At 44.1% G+C, this 6000-nt stretch overlaps 1 non-coding gene and 1 pseudogene across 1 annotated transcript; both read left to right on the top strand.

The window, feature by feature from the left end:
* The first annotated feature begins 734 nt into the window (after nucleotides 1–734).
* On the top strand, nucleotides 735–914 carry LOC114540857 (annotated as a pseudogene).
* Nucleotides 915–1353: 439 nt separating this feature from the next.
* On the top strand, nucleotides 1354–1517 carry LOC114540835. The gene has a single exon (XR_003689118.1). It is a non-coding gene; the product is annotated as a U1 spliceosomal RNA (small nuclear RNA).
* Nucleotides 1518–6000: the final 4483 nt, after the last annotated feature.

Raw genomic sequence — 6000 nt, 5'->3', positions numbered from 1 at the left:
ATTGATTATTTTGATTACGAACATGTACGGTTGAAAGCAGAATGTGTTGCAGAACTAACCAATGAAGTTTTAAAAGAGATAGAAGATACGGAAGAACTTATCCTGTTGTCTGATTTGCCAAGCTTCAAAAAAGCTTTTGCCTTCAGGCATCCCACCTTGTTAAACCCTGCGGAGCAACACCTCCTTCCTACAGTCCTCGATGATATCCTTTCTCCTGTAAGACCGACAGGTCTCGAGTTTTTAGAAGATCCTTGTTTCACTCAAGCTCCAGTTCCTGAGAATGTGAACCAAGACCCTAATGTGACTTACGCTCATTATGAACTGTTTCGCTTTTGGGAGTATGCGGCGGCAGCGATGCCTGACTTGTTGGAACCTTCTTCTGATGAAGCGCTTTCATTTATTGATAATATAGAACCTGTTGCTCAAAAAGCTTATCTCACCTTTTTTGCTTATATGCACCCAGAGTACATTGACGATATTCCAGATATTGAACCTGAGGTCAAGGAGTCCCTTTATGTGCTTGTCGCAAATGGGTCTGCTCTCTCCTATTAATGTAGATCATTATTTTTATTCCTGTTGTTTTCAGGTTCTAATTGTTTTACGTGGACAAATAGCTTGCTGGTCAAGCCTAGCTAACTATCTCGATTAGACACTATGTACATAATTACATGAAGGTCTTTTCCGGTGCTTAGAACTTGCATATTGCACTATGATGTAATGTTTTAAACGTAAATATATCAAAATAAGATCAAGTGTAGTATCTGTTCTTATCAGCTTAATATCTGATATGTTAGGCAATGCCTAACTCATATATTAAACTGATTTTTGGCCTTCGGCCCTGGGATTGAACCTTGCTTCGCCCTGGCCACGGGTTGTCTCGGTATTGCAGTACATCCGAGTACGGCCCTCTTCCCCTCAACGGGGGAAGAATAACCACCATTTGAATCGAAACAAAAAATTAATATGAATTCAGTAACACTGCATGAAAACTCGCTCAGTATATTGTGATTCTATCATATATAGTATCCGATCTAGTAGCTATCTATTTGTTATACTCAGCCATGCAGCCCTATATATATTATTATTCAATGCAATAACTTAATTGGCATTGTTCTTTCTAAAATTCTGTTTCGGTAGAGTTAAACCTCACATCAACTCATGCCACTTTCCATTTTCAGACGAACCGCCGCAGTCGCCGGACTCCTCGAGTGATCGGGAAACCAGTTACGAACAGCCATATTGATAACAAACGCCGTACGTACGTATGAATATTATTCACTACTGTAACGTGAACGACCGCGATCGAAACGCTTCGTCGCCACAATTATAAGTCAACGGCGCTGCCACAAAAGCATACTTACCTGACGCGAGAGGCACCTTGATCAACTAGGAGGTCCTCTCAAGATGAGGCCCTTTCATTGCACTTCGACTGGGTTGACTCCTGCGATTACCCCTAATGTGGGTAACTCGAGCGTATAATTTCTGGTAGTGGGGACCTGCGTTCGCGCTCGTCCCCTTCTCCCTTCGTCAACCACATCTTATTCATGATTCAAACAAAAAATCGAAAAACAAATCTAAAACTCAGAAGAGTGCGTGCGTGCGTGTGAAAGCTAATAACAACTTGATTTTTTAACAACGGTACGCCGTCGGGTTGTGTCACAAGTTATCAAGTGTAACCGAATCTCAGAAAATCGTTTGAAATTCGACACCTATTGATCAGCTCTCGCTACCGATCGACGGATGGCGTGCCGGTACTACATACATATAAATATACTACCACCGCTACCGCAGCGTCGAGAGGTTCGTCACACGATATATAACAACGTCTTGGATATCAGCACATACCACAGCACCACAACTCTTGCGAGGCAACACATCGACGTAGATAAATGAATAACCAACTATCTATCGGAACTGTGTGAAAGCAAAAGTGACCGAAAACCACAAAAAACAGCTTCACGATCATCGTTGTTCACCAACTCTCGACAATATAGAATGGCTCGGCGGCAGCAGCAAAGCGTGACCGCGAGGACATCTCGGCAAGCGTAGGCGGCCCGCCGGCCTCGCATCGAACCCGTTCACGAAATAACGAGCTGCGGCGACATCGGTGCTTGGCTCCTTCGTGCCGCGAATCCTGCATGCTCACTCAATCGCACACCACCGGGTCGAGCGGGCTCGCCGATGTGCAATAAAGTCTTGGTGGCGAGGCGAAAACGGGTTATCGCTTCTCGGCCTTTTGGCTAAGAGAAGAATTCCGAAATCTCGATTGCAAGTAGACGCAAAGAAGAGGAAGCTAAGAAGAGGAAGCACAGAAGAGGAAGCAAAGAAGAGGAGGTCTTGGCTCTGGTGTCTCTGGTCTCTGGCTTGTCTCCTGCCTCCGCTGCTGGTCTCCCTCGTGGTTGGCTTGGTGGTGTCGTGGCCTTGGGGCCAGTCGGCTCTTGGGAGCCCTGGTGTCTCGTTGGTGTCTGGTGTCTCATTGGTGTCTCGTGGCTTGCGTCTCGTGGCTCGTGGCTCGTGTTGTTAGCTGGTGTTCGGGCTGGTGCCCTAAAGTGTTTTTTGACATTTATCAGGAAGGGCAAGGGCTAGCCTTGCTGGACTTCCTGTAGGTTAAAATTTTTTTATTATTCTCTTTTCTAATTAATTTGGAGGGCAAAGGATTGTCTTTGCTGGACTCCTTATTTGTATTCCTTCTTTCCTTGGGGTGCAGAGCATTGGTCTCTGCAGGACCCCTTTTCTATATTTTCTCGGGGGGCAGAGCATTGGTCTCTGCTGGACCCCCTTCTATATTTTCCATATTTTCTTGGGGGGCAGAGGTTTAGTCTCTGCTGGTCCCCTTTATATTTTTTCTCGGGGGGCAGAGCATTGATCTCTGCTGAAACTCTTTTCTATATTTTCTCGGAGGGAGAGGTTTAGTCTCTGCTGGTCCCCTTTTATATATTTTCTCAGGGGGCAGAGCATTGGTCTCTGCTGGACATCTTTTCTATATTTTCTCGAGGGGCAGAGGTTTAGTCTCTGCTGGTCCCCTTTTATATATTTTCTCAGGGGGCAGAGCATTGGTCTCTGCTGGACCCCTTTTCTATATTTTCTCGGGGGGCAGAGGTTTAGCCTCTGCTGGACCCCTTTTCTTCTCTTTGTTTTTGTTTTGTTTCAAACCATGAAGATTCCTTTTGCGAATCGAACGGTTGATGTTGGCTTGCCTGCTGATGCAGGTGAAGTGAGAATTACCGTCAAGAGTGTGATGACGGAATTCCGAGAGCAACTGAAAGACAATTTCTCGGGTCTTTGTGAAGCATGTGTTCTCCTATCGTTGCGTCTTGTTCGAGTGACTTGTCGCTCGGAGGTTGCATGTGAGGAATTCTCTCACTCTGGCTTGACCTTTCGGGGAAAGCCTTTAACAATCAAGCCGTGTAAAACAGCCAAATGGGTAAATGTTACTCGATTGAGCTATGGTATCCCGGATGATGCCATTCGGGAGGCCTTACGCCCCTATGGTACCATTCTTCATGTGAAGATGGATACCCTTTATAATGTTTATACTGGCGTACGAAACGTATTGATGGAAATACGTCAGTCAATACCATCACGAGTGCACATAGCAGGGCACTGGTGTAATGTTTTTCATGTTGGTCAGGTTCAAACATGTTTTCATTGTCATAAGCCTGGTCATGCTGTTAAGGATTGTCCAGCAAGACATCCCGTTATTCAAGACGAACAGGAAATTGAAATAATTGATCCTCCTGAGGTTGATAATTCAAACGTTCCCCTCCCAACTGAAACTACCTCGACAACAGTTGCTCCTAAGACCTCTGCAGCTGTTATAACACAAAATACTACAACGAAAGCAGCTGCTCCTAAGACCTCTGCAGCCGTTGTAACGGATAACACTATCACAACAGCAACTGCTTGTAAGACCTTTGCAGCTGTTGTAAATGACAGTGTTATGGAGCATGATGATGTTCCTTTCCAACCCGTGAAGGTTAACCGCGCAAAAAAACGCACTCGATCTGATGACGAGTCATCTGCAGGTTCTGCTTCACACGATGGCAAACGCGGAAAACCCCTTTCCGACTTGGCCTCGCCGAATCTCTTCTCGACATTAGAAGATGAGGCTGCTGAGATGGAAAATAATAATATGGAAGTTGGTGTCGAAAATGATTTACCTATCAACACTCAACTTGAAACCAACGATAACAACACTAAGGATGATCAAAATAATGAGCGAGTTGATGATGATAAGGATAATGATGACGACGATAGCGATGTTGATAAGGATGATGAGGATGCTGATGATGATGATAATGATGATGATGATAACGATGATGATGATGATTACGATGATGAGGTTGATCAAGAATACGTCGATGCTACTGAGGAAGTTGATAATAACGAAATTGAAGAGGTTGTAGATGATGTTGAGGAGAGCAATGGTGATAGCATTCCACTAAGCGTCCGTGCACAGCTAAAAGCAGCTAAACACGCTTCAAGCTCTCTTGATTCCTCTTATGAGGCTGGTGATGAAGGAAATCTGTCTTCCTCTACTTCCCAAATATTACCTTCAGAAGTAGAGACTCGGCTTACCCCCTTTACCCCTAATCTCCCACGAACAAATCGATCAAAAAGTAAAAGTTCTCTAGAGAGTTCTGACGTTCTCGCCTCCTTCCTATGTTCACGAAAAACGGCACCTGCTCCAGTTGTTGGTTCCACAAAGAAGAAATGAACAATGGCTTCTTTTTTGCTTTTTATAATGGCAGCTAAAGTATCCTTTATTACATTGAACTGCCAGGGTCTACGGACCTCTGACCATCGAGACACACTTTTTTCTTGGATCAATTGTTGTAAGGCCAGCTTTATTTGTCTGCAAGAGACCCATTCAATCTCGGAAGCCGAATTTTCAAAATGGCTTTCTGACGCCACCTCAAGTGGTCTTAACAAAATAGGTTACAAAGCAATTTCCTCTCCTGGCACTAATCGTAGCTCAGGTGTCGCTATTCTTTACAAACCTGATTACTCTATAGTCCATTCCTTTAAAAATCAATCTGGCAGGTTAATATGTGCAGAGTTCGAACAGGAGAATTTTTCAATACAGCTTTGTAACGTGTATGGTCCAAATAAAAAAGCTCCGGGTATTGATTTCTTTGAATCGCTATATACTATTCTCGATCGAGATACACCCATTGTTCTTTGTGGGGATTTTAATACGGTTGTTGATGCTTCCAAAGATCGATTGGGTTGTAATCCAACCTCCATTTGGGCATATAATTGGTCGACACTCTTACAGATCTGATGACCTCTTATGATCTGCATGATGTGTGGCGACTTCATCACCCTAATAAGAATGAGTATACTTGGCGTCGTCCTAACGGACAACAAGCATCCAGACTTGACATGTATTGGCTCTCTTCCTTTTTTCTCCCTATGGTTTTGGAAGTTAATATTTTACCCTTTTTTCGTTCTGACCATTCTTATGTGTATCTAGAACTAGGCATACCTTCCAGCGTCAATCGAGGTAGAGGTCTCTGGAAATTCAACACGTCTCATTTAAGTGACCCGGCTCTTAATGAGCTAGTACAAGATTTCTGGACATCTTGGCGAACATATAAGGCTTCCTTCCATTCTATGAGTGCTTGGTGGGATGCCGGTAAATCCCGTCTTCGTCACCTCATAGCCAAATTTTCCCGTTCAAAAGCTATCAATGATCGACATGCAATTTCCTCATTAGAGAAAACTCTATTCCATCTCGATCGCCGTGCTGCAGCCGGTGAAGATGTAAAGTCAGACATTGCTGACACAAAATCTGAGTTAGAAGAAGCCCACTTAAAGAGAGCCAGAGGTGCCCGTATCCGATCCAACATTCAATGGGCTGAAGAGGGAGAAGCCTCTACCGCATATTTTTTTCGTTTGGAAAAAAAACGAGCACGAAGACGAATTATTTCTTCTGTGCGCAACTTAGCAGGAGTTGTAGTCTCCACTGCAAAATCCATCGCTCTAGCATGGATTCAA

This window comes from Dendronephthya gigantea, unplaced genomic scaffold, assembly GCF_004324835.1.
Source record: "Dendronephthya gigantea isolate DGI-Jeju-01 unplaced genomic scaffold, DenGig_1.0 000250F, whole genome shotgun sequence".
In the NCBI taxonomy this organism is placed as follows: Eukaryota; Metazoa; Cnidaria; class Anthozoa; order Malacalcyonacea; family Nephtheidae; genus Dendronephthya; species Dendronephthya gigantea.
Note: the sequence above shows the minus strand (reverse complement) of the source record. Positions and strands in the feature narration are given on the sequence as shown.